Source organism: Papio anubis, chromosome 16, assembly GCF_008728515.1.
Source record: "Papio anubis isolate 15944 chromosome 16, Panubis1.0, whole genome shotgun sequence".
Taxonomy (NCBI): Eukaryota; Metazoa; Chordata; class Mammalia; order Primates; family Cercopithecidae; genus Papio; species Papio anubis.
In genome coordinates, this window is record NC_044991.1 from 36,560,974 (window position 1) to 36,582,821 (window position 21,848).

The 21,848-nt window shown below is 43.9% G+C and overlaps 1 long non-coding RNA gene across 1 annotated transcript in view; it reads right to left on the reverse strand.

The window, feature by feature from the left end:
* The window catches only part of LOC103888171, a 50,531-nt gene that overhangs the window by 11,873 nt on the left and 16,810 nt on the right, over nt 1-21,848 (reverse strand). The window contains exon 2 of the long non-coding RNA XR_002515258.2: nt 1,662-1,716. This is a non-coding gene — a long non-coding RNA (uncharacterized LOC103888171). The remainder of the gene's footprint in view (nt 1-1,661; nt 1,717-21,848) is intronic.

The following is a 21,848-nucleotide window of genomic DNA, read 5'->3' on the forward strand; positions in this document are numbered from 1 at the left end:
TTCCTTTCCTTTGGATAAATGCCCAGAAGTGGGATTGCCAGATCATATGGCAGTTCTATTTGTAGTTTTTTGAGGAAACTTGGTGGGCTTTTTTTCTGTTGAGATGTTTGAATTCCTTGTACATTCTGCAAGTTTCTATTGCTGGCAGAAGCCACTACAATGAATTGGTTCTGTTTAAAATATGGTACTTTCTGTGTGTCAAGTTAATCCAGGACTATTCTGCATAGCAGAAGGAATGCTAAGCATGGAAGAACAGTAAAATTTCCTTCTTAAATGAAAGTTTTGCAATTGACCTTCACACTTTAGTCTTGATTTTTTAAAGGTAAATTTACTTACTCTCTTCTTATTCCTCAGCAAAAATATTACCAAGGAAATTCCTGCACACTTGCTACCTGTACTTATAGAGCAATTTTGTCTTTAAAACCTCAAAGAGCTCTGTGATATTCACAGGCCTCTCACTACCTGCTGTGAGAGAGAAAAGTGAACACCTATATGTGAACAAATTAGACCTAGTGCTTACTTCTGAAGTAAAATCACAGAGTATGCAGAAATAAAAATGTGGTGCTTTAAAAACATGATTACTTTTTAAACATACATTTACCATGCAACCCACTCCTTAGTATCTGCCCAGTGAAATGAAAACTTATATTTACACACAAAAAAAACTATAAGCAAATGTTTATAGCAGCTTTATTCATAATCGCCAAAATTCTAAACAACCCACATGTTCTTCAAGGGATAAATGGATAAATAAACTGTGTGGTACTCTGTCCCATAGGATATTATTCTGCAATAGAAGAAAATGAACTACTGATACATAGCCACACGGTCAACAAGTATCCAATGCTGAGTGAAACAAGTAACACAACATACAGGACATTGCATTGTTCCATTTATTTTTCCACTTTGGAAAAGAGTAAAGGGACAGAAAACACATCAGTGGTTGCCAGGGATTGGAACTGGGGGAACAGATTGTCTATAATGGGAAGCAAGAAAATTTAGAGGGGGATGGAACTATTCTATATATTGATTGTGGTAACGATTATATAATTATTTATTATAACTACTTTTTAAAAAAATTATTTTTCTCCTACGGTGAAAAATACAGTTGCTTGTTCCAGGAAGTACCCATCTGCCTTGGTGCTTTTTCCTCCTCCTTAACCTTGGAGAACTTGAACAATCACAGAATTTCTAAGTTTTGTCATTTAAGTAATCGCCCACTATTCTAGAATCCATTGTAGATGTTCATTAGAACAGGAGATATGTCCAAAATATCTCTACAATATGTCCAAAAATATGTCTAGCCTTGCTCCAGACCCTCAGCAAGAGACAGCTGACCTTTCCTCAAAACTCACAATGTGACCCAGGACTTCCCTTGCCTTGGGCAGCACATATTTATGTGAGCTAATTTAGGAAACCGATCCCACTCTTGCTGTACTTGGAATCCCCCAAGTTAGTTCCATGCACATTGCTGTTAGGCTACCAACCCTTCTCGAACTTGGCCTGCTGAGCATTAGAACCTACCTTATGAGATGTTGTGCTGATCCCCTCTAAATGCCGTTTTATTACATTCTGCATTAGCCAACATGCTGAGCCTTTGATCCAGCTGCCCAGATTGCTAAAGGCAAACTTGATCAAAGTCCACCTGTGTTTTTACCCACCTTCATGATGAAAATGTTAATCCATCAAATCAATGTAAGGATGAGATGACATTTCCTGTCCACCAGATAGAAAAAGAATAGATTTTAAAAATCAGAGAGGATCCAGATAACACGTTCTCCCTTAAACTGATGGTAAAATTATAAAGACCTTTAGAAGACGATGTAGTTGTAGCTACCAAAGGCTTAGGTTTTTGCTTCTGAAATTTTACTTCTAGAAAGTTGTCCTAGAAAACGATTCATATATATACAAAAGTATACATACGAGGTGTATTAGTCCATTTTCACACTGCTGATAGAGACATACCCAAGACTGGGCATTTGACAAAAGAAAGAGGTTTATTAGACTTACAGTTCCACATGGCTGGGGAGGCCTCACAATCACGGCAGAAGGCCAGGAGGAACAAGTCACAGCTTATGTGGATGGCGGCAGGCAAAGAGACAGCTCGTGCAAAGAAACTTCCATTTTTAAAGGCATCAGATCTCACGAGACTCATTCGCTATCACAAGAACAGCACAGGAAAGACTCGCCCCCATAATTCTATCACCTCCCATCAGATTTCTCCCACGATACATGGTAATTGTGGGAGCTACAACTCAAGATAAGATTTGGGTGGGGACACAGCAAAACCATGTCACAAGGATATTCATTGAAGCACTATTCAAAATAGCAAGTAATAGAAAACAATTTAAGGGAGTTGTTAAGTATTTATACATTTATTATAATAATAAATACTTGGGTAGAACTTACTATGTGCCAGGCATTTGTTCTAGGGCATTTCTTGCATTGTTTTATTTGAGGTAGGTGTTATTATTATCCCCGTCTCACAGATGAGACACCTGAGGCATGGGAGGTTATTTTCCCAAGCTCACATGACCAGTCCATGGGAAAACTGGGACTCAAAGTTAGACTCCAGTGTACAGACTTTTCACAACTACAATTCTCTGCCTCTCTAATGATTGAGGTGGGAAGAGTTCTAAGATTCATGAGTCAGAACAAGAGCACCCAAAACACATAGTTGAATTGAAAAAAAAGGAGATCCCTGAACAATACATATGCTTTGATTCTACTCACACTGGGAAAAGACAGAGTTGGAAGAGAAGTGAAGAGGGATTTTGACGTTTTCTCTGTTGTATACTGAGTAATGACAAACAAGTTTTAAAGTGGTTAATGCACAGAACTTATCCTCATACTCTAGGCTTAACTCACTGTTGAGGTGAAGGCCTCCATCAAAATGCCACAAGGACACGCCAGATCCTGTCTAGTTTAACATCCTTTTTTTCTTTATTAATACATTAGTGATATATTAATATAACAAATATACTGATGTATTATATATAATAGACATAATATATTATAGTATATCCATATTATATATGTATTTTATATTAATATATTAGAGCCTTTGACACTCATAAAACAAATATATTTGCAAATATCTCATCAGACTAAAATAGATTAATTATGTTAATATTCTAAGCAAGCAAAAATTATTTAAATCATCCATTTTCTTCAAAAACATTCTACCCTTTGATGAGAAAACCCATGGCTTTCTAGTTTCTAATTTTCTAAAACACTCTGTGAAAATGCAGTAAGAGCCAAAAGTCACTGCTTATTAATAGTTTCCTAATGTTTTCAAGATACGCCCAGCTAGCAGTGGGCAGTCACCAGGTATGAAAGCAAGGGACCTTTTAGTTTGTTCTCTGACAGATTTGTATTCACTCCACAATTTCTCCACCTTCTTGCTCTATCTTCCTCTTTGAACTCTAGTGTTTCTTCTTTTGTTCTCAACTGAAGTTTGTAGAACCACTGGACTGGATTCGAAGACAGGATTTGAATCCTTGCTTTGTCACTGTCAAATTCTGGGCCACTAGAGAATGAGAGTGTTCACAGACACTGGGAGGGAAACATCACACAGAGGCCTGTCAGAGGGTAGGGTCAAGGGGAGGGAGAGCATTAGGACAAATACCTAATGCATACGGGCCTTAAAACCTAGATGACAGGTTGACGGATGCAGCAAACCACCATGGCACATGTATACCTATATAACAAAACTGCACATTCTGCACATATACCCCAGAACTTAAAGTATAATAATAAAAAAAGAGAGAGAATGAGGGTGTTAAAATGCATTCTTCTACTGCTAACATTCACTAAGGTACAGATATCCTGGCTGTGAGTAATTTGCATTCTGGTGGAAATAAAGACAGGCTTTCCCAAACATGAAGCTACAATTTTTAAATGGTGAGGAATTAGGTAAGATTATACCATGAATGGACGCATAAATACATGTACACTAGGGAACCATTTAGTAATTTACAAATCATGTAGATTATGCCACATGTGAATTACAAATTATGAAATGCTTTCCTGTTAATTGAAGATTTAACATTGCTCCCAAATAGCTTATCTTCAGCCCTAGGAATAATTTCCTCCCCACAGACAGTGGCTAATGACTTATCATTTGCTACCCCACCTGCACGTTGCCAGGCATCTATTTGTGAGTTCACTAATGACTCTAAAAGCATCACTTATGCCCCACAGCAAATATGGAATGAATTAAATACCAGTGGCTGGTTTTGTAGTGTTGCTAAGAGAAATTAAAACTTTAAAAATATGATGAGGCAAACTTACTTTCATAAATGAATACAGTACTGTTATCTCTGAAGTAGTTAAAATAGCACGGAATAAATTAAAACAATACTCATAAATCCAGTAAGCTGTTTCAAGATTTGACGATGGTGTTTAGTAAGCAGAAATTGCATTTGATTTAACTTATCTACCTAACAGGATGAAGTATGAGGAGTAAGTATGAATCTTCATCCACAAACTCAAGCGTGCAAGAAAGATGCACTTTGTGCTGAAGCAGTTGAAAAAAAGTTTGCCTTCCTTTGTGAATCAGGAAAAATAAAAACGCAAATCAGTATATCAGGAAGTCAGCCTTTTCCATTTGCCTTCCCAAATTCAAAGTGCTTTGTCAGCACCTCTTGCTAGGCAGGATTTTACCTACTGGATTGTAACTGTGGTCATTCCCAGGACTGTTTAGCAAAGGGGATTTTAGTAAAACAGAATTTCGCATGATAACATTTTGTATAAAACCCAGTGATTCATTCAACAGATACTTATAAGCACCTACTCCATGCTGCATCTGTGGGGTAATGCTAATAATGAGACAGGCCTGTTCTCTACCCTAATGGATCCAATGGGGTCCTGAGAGGGAAGACTATGGACTAGTAGACAAATAATTATTGAGCTTCTAATTATGCTAAGTGCTGAGGGGCAGGGGTTACCCTCACCGGAGCACAGTGACAGAGAAAACATGGGGTGGGAGCTCCCTTTGGAAGGAGTGTTCAGATAATGCCACCCCAACATGGAGACATGAAGAACAACAAAGAGCCAGTTTAGGGAAGAATGAAAGCAACAGCATTCCAGACCAGGGAATAGCACATGAGCTGGTAATGAGCTGGGTGTGCTTGAGTGGCCGAAACAAGACTAGTGCAGTTGAAAGGCAGTGAAAAAAAGCAGGAAAGGGAATGAGATGAGGCTGGAGGGGAAGGCAGGGGACTGGATACCTGGGGCATTGGAGACAAGGAGTTGGGATTTTACTTGAAGGAAAGCAGTTTATAACAGAGTGACTTGACCTAATTTGTGTTCTTAGAAGCTCACTCTGGTTGCCAGGTGGACAGTAGATTAGAGAGGGGCAGGAAGCCCACAGGGTGACCAGTGCTGATGCAGTAGAGTAGTCAGGAGATGATGTGAGCCCTGCATAGAGAGCTGGGATAAAGTGATGATACAGGAAATAAATCTGAGAAAAAATAGCAGAAGAATGACAGGACTTGGCCATCAGTTGGAGGTAAGAAACAAGGTGAAGAGGGGAATGAAGCAAGTTTTGTTTTCATGCTTTACAAACGTCCATGCCCTCCATCACCAACACTCAGAACAGCTCAAATGCCCATCAGTAGGAGAATGGATAAACAAACCAGGTCACGCTTATATAATATAATGCTACTCAACAATAAAAAGGGTGAAATAACGTACACTCATCAATGTGAATGATCTCAGAACAACTACACTGACAAAAAGGACACAACAGAGCACACGTTTTATTATTCCATGTTTATGAAACTCTAAAACAGGCAAAACTAATGTGTGGTATAGATGTCAGAAGAGTGGTTGTGTCTCAGGCATGGATGGATGAGAAGGTGCATATGGAACTTTCTAGAAATATGGGATTGCTCTGTATTTGGATAGGAGTGTAGGCTACACAGTTGCCTGCATTTGTCAAGCTGATGGAAGTGCACACTTAATATATGTGCACTGCATTACAAATTATACCCCCATGAAAAGTTAATATTTTTAAAACAACAAACAACAAATGTTTATTTGGTTATTGCTATGCAAAAGCAGAAAATATTCAAAATAATAAAGGAAAACTCTAATTGATATAGCTATTGTCATATCTTCCACTTAGCCACTTGAGTAATTAGAAATTAAAATTATAAATGTGAAAAAAAACCTGGCTGTTTATAGCCTCCATCCCACTTGTTTCTCTAAAGTACACAAAGCTAGTTTTGTTCAGAAATAGTAAATGAGCTAGTCAGAGCTCCAGGACCTGCTTATACCTGACCAACGTGTTTTCATCTACCCCAGTGAGACACTCCAGGTATTGGAATGGATGGAGGGAAGTCTATGCCTGGGTTGAAGAAGGTGAGGGTGCAGTGAGATTCTTTCTGATCCCAGGCTCTCAGCACAGCCTGCTGCTTTTTAATTCCCCAAGCCTCTGTGAAGCAGCACTCTCTATCTGCCTTTTCTTTCCTTCCCCCCATTGGTAAAAGATAGATATAGACAATTCTGAGGAGTAGGAAGAGATGGATGTCAAGGGTCCGGACTTTGAAAAAAGTAGAGCTGTTTGGGAGAGATTTCTAACAGCACAGGGCTAGGAGCCCGGCAGGCAGGAACTGTCAGGAGCTCTGTACACAGACACTTCTGGTAGGAGGAATTAGTGGCTTTTTATATTGTAACTTGGTATCTCCAGAACCTTCAGTAGAGACTCGTAAAGGGTATGGCCTGGTCTCGGCTGAGCTGTGAGGATGTAAGATGTATGTGTAAAGCCTGGCTATGAGGGGCAAATGGGGGAGCAGCAGACCCAAACCCACAAGCTCACTGACCTCAAGTGGGCAAGCCACAAGCAGCAGCATGCCTTAATGTCCTGTGCACCTTGCTCGGAGAACAGACGTCCCAGACTGACCCCTGAGTGTACCCAAGCTCCTGCTCCCTCAGAGGGAGGGAGAACAGCCAGGACCAATTTATATAAACACAAAATCAGCCCTCCAGATCCGTGAAGGATGACTCAGGGAAATAACTCGACTTCCTGCTAACCTTGCACTGTGAGAGCTGCTGGGAGATCGGTCAGGATTTGTGTATAAACAATAGCACCTGTGACATGACATCATGACATTCGCATGTAGATGTTACAACAAAAGAGCAAAGATGATGATGGTTTTCACTCGAGCTCCTCAAGTTCTTTCAGTCTGCATTATAAACATTGCATTCGGGGTCTCAGAAGGAACCATCAACAAGCACTGGGTAAACGAGGGCATTTCTGTGTCAACTCTTCCAGAAGACCCTTGCAGTCCACACTACTGGTGCTCCATTTGTACACCCTTGGCTGTCACTTTCCTGTACCAGCTGCCACTTCCTATTGCAAATACATGTGCCTTTTGGCTAGAAGGTCTTCTTTGGCCCCAGCAGCATGTGTGGCCCACATGCAGGGCTGGCTGGAAGTGCCAGGCAGTTGACATGCCCAGGAGCCAAGCTTAAACCATGAATAATGGGAGCCGGTGAAGAAATAGCCCCTGACCCCCCGCTCTTCCATGGAACCACCCTAAGGACTGTTCTGCCCACTCTCCCAGAGGTCCCCCCAGGACTGAACCCAGCTGCCCACAGTGGTAAGCTCTTCATCACTGCCGAGTTTCCTCCCCTTCCCTGCCCCACTTCCCCACTCCCCTGCTAACGACCTCTGGGACCCCTTCCCAAATAAATGACTGCATTCAAATCCTTGTCTTGGAGGCTGCCTTGGCAGCCTTGGGAACCCAAGTTTAACCAACCTCAAATTGTCCAAGTTCCCAACTGTTCCAAAGATAATTTTTCTTTCATTTTTCTAAGCATGATGAGGTGAGATTTACATAAATAATTCAATAAAACTATTAAATACCGAAAGATGAGTAACAGAAAAATGAAGTCGGATAGTTCAGTGAAGCCCAGAGTAGCGTCAGTTCCCAAAAATATGTTCACAAAGGCTAAAGTTGGGTGGCCCATGAACCTGGAGCTGAGCTTTGCAGGCAGACAAATGCTGTTATAGGATTCTGGGGAACCACACATTTTTTTTTTAATCTAGTAACTCAGAAGAAAACCATTTTTCTTCTGCCAGAGGCTCCTACAAGGAGTTTCTCTTGTGGTGTCTCATCAAAGGGTCTCTGTGTGAACTGTACACAGTGTCTTTATGACACACAAGCCCAATGAACACAACGCACACTCTGCATAACGTTACCCATGGACAGTCCTCAGCAAACTTAGACCAAAATGCAACCCTGTACGCATGGTTCTCCAGGAGCCAAAGCAAGAGTGTGTCTGTACATGGCTGTCTGATGATGGCCCCAATTTCGGGTAGATTTAACCTATCAGAAATGGTGGTTTTCAAACTGGGTTCCATTTGGCCACTTGGGAGGTGGTGGTGGATGGATGGCGAATCTAACAACATTCAGAACCCTTTCTCCCAGCAGCTCCACCTAAATCTGTTTTTATATTAGGTTGGATATAACACCCCATTTAAAGAAAGGATTATGTCAATTTTTAAAACATGAAAATGACAAAAGGTAAAGAAGTCCTTCTTATCCTTCCCAGTCTAGGGTTGGATGAAAGTCAGGCAGCACATTTGAGGCTATACCCCCTGACAGGAATCTTAAGAAACAGCCTCAGAACACAGATAACTGGCTCTGGCCATTCCCCTGGGGCATGCCAGCCCCAGGGGCCTCAAACCAGAGCGTCATCTCCAGGACTCACAAAACTCGAGACACAGCCAGGACCTGCCAGGGAGACCAGCCTCCTCCAGCAGCCTGGGCGTTGCTATTTCCAACACACAGTGATTACCCGGAACCCATCCTGAGAGTTACTTAGACACACGCTCTGGAGATGGTGCCTTCCGAAAGACTTCTACTCCCAAGGACTCTGGGGACAGACTTCGCGAGAAGCTGTGCAGCCAGCCGAACCCACACCATGCCATGGCCCTGTCCTGCTGGGGTGCAGCCCAGATAGGCCCCTCTGCAGGCACCTGCGTGCCCATGCTGCTCTGAACTTCTCCCCGAATCTCGACACACCACGTCCCCTATTCCACCTCCCTAGAGCTCTCGGGAACCGCCTTTCTAAGGCATCACTCTACTCTCCATCCGCAGCTCCTCCCTGGTCCTAGCCCTCTCTGAGGCCTGCTGCGGGTCCCCGCGGGCCTCATCTGTCTCGGGGTGGGGAGGTGAGAGCAACTCCCTTGTCATCGATAGCATCCCGCGCTGGTCCTGACACTACCCGTGACACAGCTCCTGACCCTCCCACACCCATCTCGCCCAACAGGAGACCCTGGCAGCTGCGGACTTAGTGTGTCTCCCGCATTCGCATCGGGAAACCGAATCACCCATGCGCTGGTATTAGGAGGTGGGGACTTTGGAAGGAGGTTAGGTTCTGAGGTCAGAGCCCATGACTGGGGTTCGCGCCGGTATAAAGGAGGCCCCAGCCGGCTCCCTCGCCCGTTCCACCACATGAGGGTTCCCGCCACCGGGAACCAAGGTACAGGTTCCACCAGACACCTAACCTGCCGGCACCTCGATCTTGGACTATCCAGCCTCCAAAACTGTGAGAAATAATGTTCTGTTGTTGCTAAGCCACCCCGTCTACGGCATTTCATCCACAGCAGCCAAAACAGAATAAGATCCTGGAGTGCCCACCCCGACGCCCTCAGCCTCTGTGGCGCTTTCCCGGATGGAGCTCCCGGAGGACAGCGCCAGCCCCAGGTTCTCCGCAGCCAGTAGATAACAGAAGCGTTGGGAGCTCCTTCTACCTGACGGAGCCACGGCTGAGGCGCTGCACACAGGCCCGGGAGTAGCTCCTCCATCCATGTGCTCTTCACTGTCTTTCCTCCCTTCTCTCCCTTCCCTGCCCGCCCTGCTCCTTCCCTGTGCCTCCTACAGCCATCCCCCAAATAAACCGCTTGCACCCAGGGCTTTGTCTGCTTCTAGGGAACCCCCAGGAAGGCCCAGCCCCCGCCTTTTACTGGAGCTGTTACGGCTTGCAGCTTTCTCGCGCCCCCTGGTGGCGGCTTCGGACTGAACCCTCTGCTAGTTCTTTGCCCACCGCCGGCCTCCCCTTGGAACATGGCACCTCTGGGGAACCAGTAATCCCACTTCTCACCTGCAGGTCCTGGGCTGCTCACCTCCAGCGACCTCTCTCTCCCTCCCACCTTGGCAACTCTTTCCCTTGGCTACACCTTGGATCTTGCCATCCCTAGAACCACCGAAATTAAAATTCACACTTCGACTCTTACCGGAAGCCCCTTTCCTGCCCCCTTAGTCACTTGGTTGCACCCACTTCGCTTTTCCTTCTGCTCACTGAGAACTCCACTTCCTCAACTGCAGCAGGCCCTTCTTCCCCTGTGTTATGGGACCTCCCAGTCTGTCCCATCAGCCCCATTCCTGTCCATCACATCAGCTTTCTTGCCTCACTTTTATGGCAAGTACCCAGTGAGATCCCAACTACTAATCAATCCAACTGCTGCTATGTGGACCCAAGCCCACACCTGCTGACAACGTGGTAACACCTAGTGTGCTGGAACCACCATGTTTGATGATGTTTGATGGTTGATGATTTCCAGCATCAACCTCAACAAGGCCCTTAACTCAGCCCAGGGGTCCCTTTGTCATTCTCTAGTTGACCCACTTCCTTCAAATAGTTGGCCAGCTCAGAAGTGCTTCTCTCGGCTCAATCCTAAGGCATCACCACCCATTCCTCCCCACCAACAGATAACAACCCCTGCTACTAAACAGACAGTAACAACCTTCAGGAGCAGACTTGTCAGCTCCCTGTTCCAACCCAGTCTACAAGCCTGGCTCAACACTCCCCACATCCCATGCGTTTCACAAATATTTATTGCACACCTATTAGAAACCTGGCACTATGCTAGTCACTGTGGCTCCTGGAGCTCCATCTCCAGGCCAGCTCCCTCTGGAGGCCACATCAGCACCCGGGTGGCCACAGGCACCTCCAGCTCCACAGACTCAAAGTGAATTGTCTTCCCAAACTTGTCTTCATCTACCCCAGGGCCAAAGCCAGAAACTCGGGAGTCATCTTTGGCCTCACTCCCCCAACTTTGCCATGTCACCCACCCTCAAGTCCGGTAGATTATACTCCCCAGATGGCCTCACATCCACTCCCATCTCCATCATATCCCAACTGTGTTACACGTTCAGTCTCCCGACTTGATCCCCTCCAATCCATTTTCCTGGGGGCACTAGAAATGACTTTTCTAAAACAGAGGCATCTGGCAAGGAGATGGGCTTGAAGTGTCTCCACAATCTCTTGAGTGGGAAGAGGGGTGTGCTGAAGCAGGACCGAGGGAGAAATGACTTCTTGCCCATCTCAATTCAGGGTCAGTCGTGTCCCAAAATTCTAAGCCATAAAGCATGATTTTCCTGGAAGACTTTCAAAGCATCTCTGCACATGGCCCACCATCACCATAAAACCTTATGAATAATTAGCTACTGAGGATTGGGAAAGTATTTCTTGTGCGGCCACAGATGTGGCTATGGTGTGATAGGGGTAGAGAGAGAGAGAGAGAGAGAGAGAGAGAAACACGTATTTAGATGAAAGTAAACTTTAGTTCAAATCCTGATTTGCTAAGCCTCAGAATCCCCAGTTTAAGGAAAATGCTCCTTCATGAGGTCAGATAAGATTATACACGAGAAATGCCTTGCACAAGGCCTGGCTTAGGCTCTAAATAATCAATAAAATACCATTCCCTCCATGCTCACTCTGTGATGCTGTTAAAACAGTGTTGATTATATTTACAACCTATTTTACTGTTCTTCCATATGTTTTCTTATGGTTTTATTCATTTACAGGATCTTTCAATAAAACCAAAGGATAAAAATGTAAACTGTTCCTATGTTAAAAGGGTGTATAGTATACATGTATATACACATGTGATCATATGAATATACGTCTATCTCCTTGATATTTTTGAGATTCCAGATGTGATGCGTATGCCTGCACACACATACACAAAACATTTAACACATTTATATCCTAGTATCACAAAAGAAATATGTCACCATAGAGCACTAGGGAGTCAAATAATTTCCTACACCCATGTACCATGTTTCAGATGTGCCATCTGCCAAACAATGGAAGTCTGTGCTGAAAATACACATCGTTATATGTGCTTGACAAACTGAATGGCAAAAATGTCCCAGTTGGATGAGTAAGAATGTCAGTGGTATTTATAATGTAAAAGAAAGTCTGCATTTACATGGGGTCCTAATTTTTCTCCCATAACTCACCTGGACAGGCAGGAGGCTAGAACACTGGTCCAAAGGTGGGCATGGGATATGGTGGGACTGATCCCATGATGGTTAAGTTTATGTGTCAGTTTGGCTAGGCTAGGGTACCCAGCTGTTTGGTCAAACACCAGTCTAGATGTTGCTGTGAGGGTGTGTTTGGATGAGATCAACATTTAACTCAAAGGGCCTTGAGTAAAGCAGATTCCCCATCACCTGTGGGTGGGCCTTGTCTCATCAGTTGATGGTCTTAAGAGAAAAGATGGAGGTTCCTGCAGAAAAGAAGGAAATTCTCCCTCTGGACTGCCTTTGGATTCAAGCCTGCAGGACTGCCCTGCAAACTTCAGACTTGATAGCCTCACAATTGCATACATCAATTCTTTAAAATAAATCTCTCTCTCTCTCTTTCTCTCTCTCTCTCTCTTTCTCTCTCTTCTCCCTCTCCCCCTATTGATTCTGTTTCTCAGGAGAACCCTGACTAACATAGACCATCAGGCTTCAAATTTGGAACATGAGATGCAGAAAAATGAAAGTGGGGCACCCCAACCAAGACATCAACAGGAAGGGGCTGGGAGAGAAAGAGATCATATTAAAGAAAACAATACCAGGGAAAATCAAGCCACTTTTTCCCTCCATGCAAATATTTATTTTATTGCAACAAACTAAAACAATACATGAGCAAGCAGAACAGTTATTCTCTCACTGAATCCATTCAGCAAGAATTGTCACAATAAGATTATCAGCCTTCTCCACCCTTTCTTTCAGATTCCCTCTGCTCTCTGAAGTTCCACAATCCTGGACTGGAAGAAATGGAGAGATTTGGTACTGCCCAAGGGCAGTGAGGAGGAGCTGGAGGAAGGGAGGTGGAAGAGACAGACTAAAGGAGGGACTTGACTGGGGACAGAAAACCAGAGTCATTTTCCATAGGCTCTGAGATTCCAGCCCAGAAAGTAGTCACTGGAGGTTGGAGGCAAGGGAGTAACCAGATTCAAATGTGCATTTTAACCTACAATCAGCTTTTGCAGGGAGAGCCCTGAAGTAGGGGACAATGAGAAAACTGTTAATCTATACAAGGATGATCAATACCTGACCCAGACTTGTGACGGTGAGAATGAAAAAATGAAGTGTGGATGAGAGACCTGGTGAGGTAGGAGCATGAGGAAGCTGACTGCATATGAAGGGAAAGGGAAGAGAGAAGACAAAGATGACTGGGAGGTACCCAGCCTGCAGGAAGGCAGCATCACAACAGAAATGGGAGACCAAGTGGAGGAATTGGTGTGGAAGGGCTGTGAAGGAAGAACCAAAAATGCAAGAATTACTTCAAGTTGAGACATAAAAACTCTACATCTTCTAAATCTACAAGCACCCTGTGATCCAGGGAATCTGCTTCTAGGTACATACTGCAGGGAAGTGCCCGCCCCGGTCCATCGGAAGATGTGAACCAGGATGTTTACGCCAGTATTGTCTGTACCTGTAGGAAACTGCGGGCGATTGGGAGATGGAGAACTAATGCAGTAAGGGACAGTCAGGAATACCATGAAGAAGTTAATGCAACCAACCAGGTGCATGGGGAGCAACAAGGGTAGGTCTTAAAGCTACAGTGCTGAGTGAAAAAGCATCAGGAACATGGAGACATCCTTCTTACACATCCATGTCAAATGAAAATGCATTTCAGAGCTAGCAGGAAGGCAGGAAAGGACACATGTCAAACCTGTAAGGATGGCTGCTGAGGAGGAAGGAGAGTAAAAAAGAAGCAGGAACAGGAGAGGGGACAGCGCACTCCAGGGACAACAGCCTCTGCGCCTGAATGGAATTCCTGCCCCCATCCACCACACGCCCTGCTTTGGCCCTGACTACATTTACACCCGCCAAAATTCATTTTTATGGATTAGACTGCTAACTTTTTAAAGGATGTTTTTATAGGCAATTATGTTGTTTCTGCTTCCCTGAAGTATGTCTCTCGATAAACACAGTGTCCAACAGTCATTAAACCTTGTTGCATTCACTTATGGGCCTGGGATGGAGCCGAAAGTCCCCAAATAGCTGAAGAACATCCTTTTTTAAATAGACTCAGAAAACCAATTACAAAAAATATAGGCTAGGCACAGTAGCTCATGCCTATAATCCCAGCACTTTGGGAGGCCAAAGCAGGAGGATCACTTGAGCCCAGGAGTTCAAAACCAGCCTGGGCAACATAGTGAAACCCCACCTCTACAAAAAATAAAACATTAGCCGTGTGTGGTGGTGGGTACCTGTAGTCCCAGCTACTCTGGGGGCTGAAGTGGGAGGAGTGCTTGAGCCTGGGAGATCAAGGCTGCAATGAACTATGATCGTGCCACTGCACTCCGGGTGAGGTGACAGGTAAGATCATGTCTCAAAAAAAAAAAAAAAAAAGCCAAAATACTGTCCAAGACTTTTGTTTGAGCCAGTTGGATAGAATCATGGCTGTGCTTCCATGCACATGTCCAGACTCTACCTTCAGCTCTCACCCTGGACTATTCCTGAAAGTAGCAACAACATTTTTCCTGGAGAACTGAGTCATAGTGAAGAAGATGGGGAGAAACCCAAAAGATGAGCCTCAGTGTTGTTAGGTCTGCATTTGCATGTGGATCTGTAACCTGGACATACATTTAGTACCAAGATTTTGGGCAAACTGGCCTCAAATGTTGGAGAAGAGAATCTCCAGTCTCCTCCCTCCACAGAGAACATACATACACACATGCATGCATGCACACACACAGGCATACACACACATAATGCACACCCATGCATACAAACACACGTACATCTACATGCATGCACACGTGAATAAATGTAGTCATTCATGTGCATGTACACTTACACATACACACACACATTCACATACACACACATGCACACACACACATATTTTATTTATCCATCCCAATTTCTATTCATTCTTTCAATGAATGCCCTCAGGATTTGTCCCCAGGATCGTGGGGTGATTTTCTTGAGATACAAGTAATTACTCTACCGGTTCACTCACAGAGCACTGTATTACCTGATGTAGTAATCCATTCATCATCAGTAATGTCTTGGAGTCTTCAAATAGGGTCTTGATCTTAGGGGAAGCTCATATCCTGTTACTAGAGTACTTGCCTATTCCCATTATCCCCAGCAATTCAAAAGCCTCCTCCTGAACTTTTCACGTCCTTCTCTCTGTCTCTAGGGATATATTCACCAAGCTTCTCTGCTGGAATAATGCTGAGTAATGAACAACTCCCGCATCGCATTTGCCTATAAGAGCAAACATTTATTCCATATGCACAGGTCTCAGCCACACCTTAGCTGATCTCAGCTGAACTCCAGGCTTTGTTTTAGGTTCCAGACTGTTCCGTGTGTCTTCATTCCAGGACAAAGGTTGAAGGAGCAATGACTACGCAGGGCATGATTTTCCCATGGTGAAAGCTGAAGCTCAAAAGGCCAAGCCAAATCACACAAGCACATTTAAGCCCTCTGGCTAGACACAACTCACACCTCTGCTCTCAGCTCATTGGTCAAAGGAAGTTCCATGAGGGAGCTGACGTCAGAGGGTAGAGTGAGATGTACCTTCTGCCTGCTCTGGTGGGAGGCACTGCTAAGTCTCCAGGCAAAGGGAGAAAGGAGGGCCATTACAAGGAGGAAATGAGAATTTGAACCATAATCTAATCTACCTCAAGGATAGAATGATATTGAAATTTACTGTTGCATTTACCCTGGGCTTGATTTTGAGGACATTATTTATTAAACCCTTTCTGTGAGGACCCACAGGAGAAATTTCTCTTAATCTCAGGACTAGGATAGTTACACTTCTGGCAAAAGATTGTTTTCTTTCAGTAGACATCCTGAATCATGTCTCACCCTGAGACACTTCCCTTCACTATTTTATTTGCTGCTAGGAACTTCAGCCCACCTGCAGCATCCACACATAACACAGGATTTCACCCTGGCTTCATCCTAGTGCTCCTACCTCCATTTTCTCCTTACACTCATTTATCACTTTCTTATCATTTAGTTTGATTTGGATTAATTTTGTAAGCCATTTCTTCTTTCACAGTGAATTTATAGTCATTTATGCATCAACAAATATATTTTTAAATTATCTTTCTGTGACTATATAACACAGGCACACGTTTAGGGAACCTAAACAATCCAAATGGCACATAGAGAATAAATGACTTTCTCTCCCACCCTGCCTCCTGGTATCCAATTCCCAACCTCAGCGTTAGCCACTGTACCATATTCAAATTCTGCGCCCATGAGGGAGTCTTTCTTTTTTTTCCCAGAACAAAAGTTAACTCCCAGATTTTTTTAAATTAAACTTTCAGTCCTGGAATACATGTGCAGAACATGCAGGTTTGTTACGTAGGTATACATGTGCCATGGTGGTTTGCTGCACCCATCAACCCATCATCTAGGTTTTAAGCCCTGCATGCATTAGGTGTTTGTCCTAATGTTCTCTCTCCCCTTACCCCCAATCCCCTGACAGGTCCCAGTGTGTGATGTTCCCCTCCCTTGTCCATGTGTTCTTATTGTTCAACTCCCACTTATGAGTGAGAAGATGCAGCGTTTGGTTTTCTGTTCCTGTGTTAGTTTGCTGAAAGTGATGGTTTCCAGCTTCATCCATGTCCCGGGACGTGAACTCATTCTTTTTTATGGCTGGATAGTATTCCATGGTGTATATGTGCCACATTTTCTTTATCCAGTCTCTCATTGATGGGCATTTGGGTTGGTTACAAGTCATGGCTAAAACACCAAAAGCAATTGCAACAAAAGCCAAAATTGAGAAATGGGATCTAATTAAACTAAAGAGCTTCTCTCTGCACAGCAAAAGAAACTATCATCAGCGTGAACTGGCAACCTACAGAATGGGAGTCTTTCTTATCTGTTAGAAGAATTCTGGTGAAATTTCTGGGACAAGGAAATCCATGCATTTTAAATTTGGAAAGATATTGCCCAATTGTTTTCCAAAAACCTTGTTCTAGTTTACACTCTAATTAACACAATCTCACCAGCACTATGCATTATCACTGGTTATCTCAGTGTATTTTCAAAGTTTTCATCTCTGTTCAACTAATAAGTGAAAATCTTTTAAAATCATCTACACTTCTCTTTGTGTTCATGAGCTTTGACATTTTTATTGACTTATAAGAGCTCTTTGTATATTAAGGAAATTAGTTCAGAAAAGAGCATATCATCATTACACCTTCAAAGCATTTTGAAAAAAGATGAATAGATAAATGCATAGGTAATTAAAATAAACAGAAAATGGGCATTTAAAACATAGGAAATGAGCTAGCATTTGGGCCTTATCAAGAAATCTTTATTTTCTCATACTTCAGTTATTTTTCTCCCTCCTCACTTGGAATCCATACATGTTGGTACCATCATCCCTCTCAGGCAAGACAGAGCTCCTTACTCAGCGAGTGGAAATGAGGTTAATGAACTCTCCAGGGGAGAAGCCTGCTGCTTTGACAGCTATCTGGCGTAATATACATTTCTGAGCATTTGTCAAATATTCTGGATAAAAGTTGCATTTTCAAAAATCAGAGCCTAGGTAGACAGGCCCCATGTTAAGTCAACGGCATGTTTCCAGCTAATGTGTGTCTGTAATCAGTTTGCACCGCTCCAGCAAGGCCAGCCTCAATGTGTGGGTAGGAGAAAGGAGGAAAGTTTTTTAACGTGGGCATGCAAGTGCCAAACTCACATCTGCCTGCAATCTCGGCCCCCTCAGATCCAAGTGCTGCTGTGGTCACAGCCAATTCACTTGAAAGCCAATATGTTTCCACCCTCACACTAGTAAGAAAACAAAGTTTCTAGTCCTTTCCCAGTTTCAGTTAGGAGGGTTTTCATTGTTTTGTTGTTACTCAAAAAAGAAAACTTCTCGCACAAATTTGGCTTATAGATCACAGCTGCTGTGACGGGTTTGTGTGTGAGCGAGTTCAGAAATCTTCATGCCTCCTCTATTTTCCCAAAAATTTAAATCCTCCTTGATGCTTTAAAATAAAGCAATATCTTCAGAATTTAAAAAGAGCATTCTTGCAATGTTTCTCGTATTCTTAACCATTTGCCTGTAACTTATGTTTGTTTAAAACAGTATGAAAGCATCTACAACTTCAAATATTTGAGTCCGTTATTTATAGACTGTTAACAGCATTAAACCACATGCAAATCAATTGCAGTACATTGAATTTTGGAGGGGACTTGTTTCTGCTAAAAATTGAGTGTTTCTGAAAAACCTGTGATAATGCCAAATAACTAAATCCTGATTGCCACTTTCCAGCCATTCAGTTTACCTGACATTATGCCCTTATTTACTTATTTATACACACCTTGCTCATGAAAAAAAATTAACACTAACATTGTAGAATGGTCATGTCCGGATTCAAGGTTCTTCCCAATCCATCACCATGTAGTTCCACTGGTCGATGGCCTGCTGGCCTGGCATCTGCGGGCGCCTGTCAATGTGCTCTTCCGCCAGAACGTTCCTCTTGACATCCAGCCACTTGTGTCTCTGCCTGCCAGGGTCTCAGGGTTTTTACAGGCACAGGATGGGGGCAGGGCGGGCTGGGGTGGTCTTGGGAAATGCAACATGCAACATTTGGGCACAAAAACAGAAATCCCTGTCCTCACCTAGGTCCATGGGAATAAATCCAGGGATGGAGTCCCAGCCAGGGACCATGCCCTTCCCTTCCCATCACTTCCCTGCCCCGCTTCTATATCAAAATGAGATTCTCAGATCACTTCCTAATTAAGGTAGTAACTTATTTTTTTGTTGTTGCTAGAACAATAAAATATTTCTTTACTAAATCTAAAACTCAGCAAGTATCCCAGAACATTCCACAGTATCTAAATAGAGTTCAGGCAATGAAATGAGAGGAAGCACACTGCCTCATTCAGCACATCCTTCAGTGGACTGAAAATAATCTACTTTTCTGTCAGATGTGGTATCTACTTGGTTCTAGTTGAGTCTCCCTTTCCACTCTCTCTTTTGTTCTAGTTTCAAAGACTTTTCTAGTGCAAAGTCACGTTGCACTGTGGAATTTGGGTTAGAAAAGCAATGTGTCACACACTTCATTTAGTTTTTTGTTCAATAGAAAAAGTGAAATTGCAATTACTACCTCCTCATCTCAAAGAAACATCAGGAAAATAAGGTCAAAAGTGTCTAAATTGTTTTAGATAGTTACTAAACTATAAATGAATTATTCTTCTCTTTATGATTCTGAAAAATCCAGTAAAATCATGTTTTTGCAATATCCTCAATATTTTGTGAATCAAATACTCACTCATGAAATCTAAAATAAATATATACAGAGAAAGAAATATATTCAAAGCCAAACTCTCCTTATACATCGATTATGTTTCAGCAATAGAATAGCAACATTTTTTCTCTAAGCTACAATTTAAGATTAGATATCACCTATTAGAAATTCAATGGCACACGAAGTAAGTTCACAGAACGCCCCTAATAGTGGTTGGTTTTGAAACAAATGTATGTAGTTAAAGTAGGAAATCTATTGTATGGTTAAGAAATATATATCTGACACTGCTAATGCTCTGAATATCCAATGATTGGAACTTAGCATTGGAGGGGCTTTTGGAGTCATCCGGAACAACCCTCTCTGTGGCGTGCCTGGTGGTGAACCAGTCTGTATTTGAAATTTTCAAGTTTAAAAAATAAAGAATTTAATGTTTGGCTCTTAAAATTCTACATTCAAAAAAAAGATAGAACTCTGGTTACTACAGCAGTGACCCAGGTTTTGGATACCACATCACAATGTCCTTGTCACCTGCTGGTCTCCCAGTCCTATCCTATAAGAAGGTGTTCGCCCAGGACAAGGCCCTAAGCCCTCAAAGGAAACCCAATCAAGACTGGTCCAAGAGCCCCTCCCTCCTATCCCCAGAACCCCCATTTCCTGCGCTTTGTCTCACATTTTCTGCTGCCCACCTGGCCCCAGGTTCATGTGTTTCTCCACATGGCCCTCCAGCATCTGATCTTGGCAGTGTCCCTGTCACCAAGGCCACTGCACAAGTTCTGGTGTCCTGGGACCTCTGGAGCAAGGGTCGATGATTTCTCTTGCACCCTCCCCTCTGGCCAGTGACACACCCCACCTGTCTGCCCTTCCACCCCACCATTTGCTCGCGCCTGACTCTGGGACTCTTCCTAGAGTTCTCCCCATTCATCAACTCCCACCCACACCACACACACATACACACACACAGGCACACACACACGCAGAGACACACACGGACACACATGCAGCCACACGCCCACACACAAACACACATAGGCACACACACAGGCACACACACATGGAGACATGCACACACATACAGGCACACACAGGCAGACACGCACACACACACAGGCACACACACACAGCCTCATTCAGCCCACAGGTTTTGATACTTCTACCTCCCAAATAGTCCCCAGCTCCGTCCTCTGGTATGGTTAAGAAATAATATCTGACCCTGCTAATGCTCTGAGCATCCAATGACTGGAACTTTAGAGTTGGAGGGGGCTTTGTTCCTGAGGGTCTTCCTCATGGTGGCTGCCCCTTTCTCAGCCACTGCAATCTTAGCCTGTATTTTGCCTAAGTGTCTCTTCTGGGCTCCTCACTTTTGGCCTGCCCTCTCGCCACCTTCTCTCTCTCCACAGCAGCCCAAGCCAAGTCCTTCCCTGCAGCCCTCCCTGGGCTCCCGCTCCCATTCCCACAGATCTTGAAGTATCAGTCCCTCTCTGTGGCCTACAAAGCAGGCAAGGTCTGGCCCCTGCTGGCTGACTGCCCCTCTCCACCCATGTGCCTCAGTAGTCTCCCTCAGACCCTCACACTGCTACCTAGAGAGCTCCCATCCTCACTGACTTCAGGGAGGGAAAACAGAAACAAAATTGGCTGGTGTCTTAGTCAGCGCAGGCTGCCCTAACAAAATACCACAGACTGGGGGGCTCAAATAACTGACATTTATCGTTGACTTTTTCCCAGTTCTGGAAACTGGAAGCCCAAGGTCAGGGTGACAGCATGGCCAGGTCCTGCTGAGAACCCTCTTCTTGGTTTGCAGATGGCTGCTTTCTCCCTATATCTTCACATAGGTGAGAGAGAGAGAGAGAAAGGGAGGGCCCCACCCGGGAGGGCCCCACCCTGAGGGTTCCACACTCATACCCTCATATAAACCTAATCACTCCCCAAAGGCCCCACCCCCTAACAGTGTCACATTGGGAGTTCAGGCTTCTACATATTAACTTGGTGGGGAGGGGCACAATTCAGTCCACAGAGGCTGGAAAATGCAGAGCTAAGGGAGTTTTTGCACTTTTTTGGAGATGTGAACAAAATCTATATAAAACATTTGCAGGTACTTTATTGCTACTTTTCCCAGCTTTGCTCCCCTTCCACTCCTGAGGGATCCTCTCGAAATGAAAGGCAGAGAATGCCAGACCTCTACTTCCCATTCAGGGTAAGGGCCAAAGTCCTCGCAAGGCCTAACCTGATTGATGACTGATCTCACCTTCAGGCCCTCTCTGTCCTCACCTTGTCCCCAGCACCCTGCTCAGCCCCACTTCGGGTACTGACCCTGACTCAGGCCTTAGGTTCT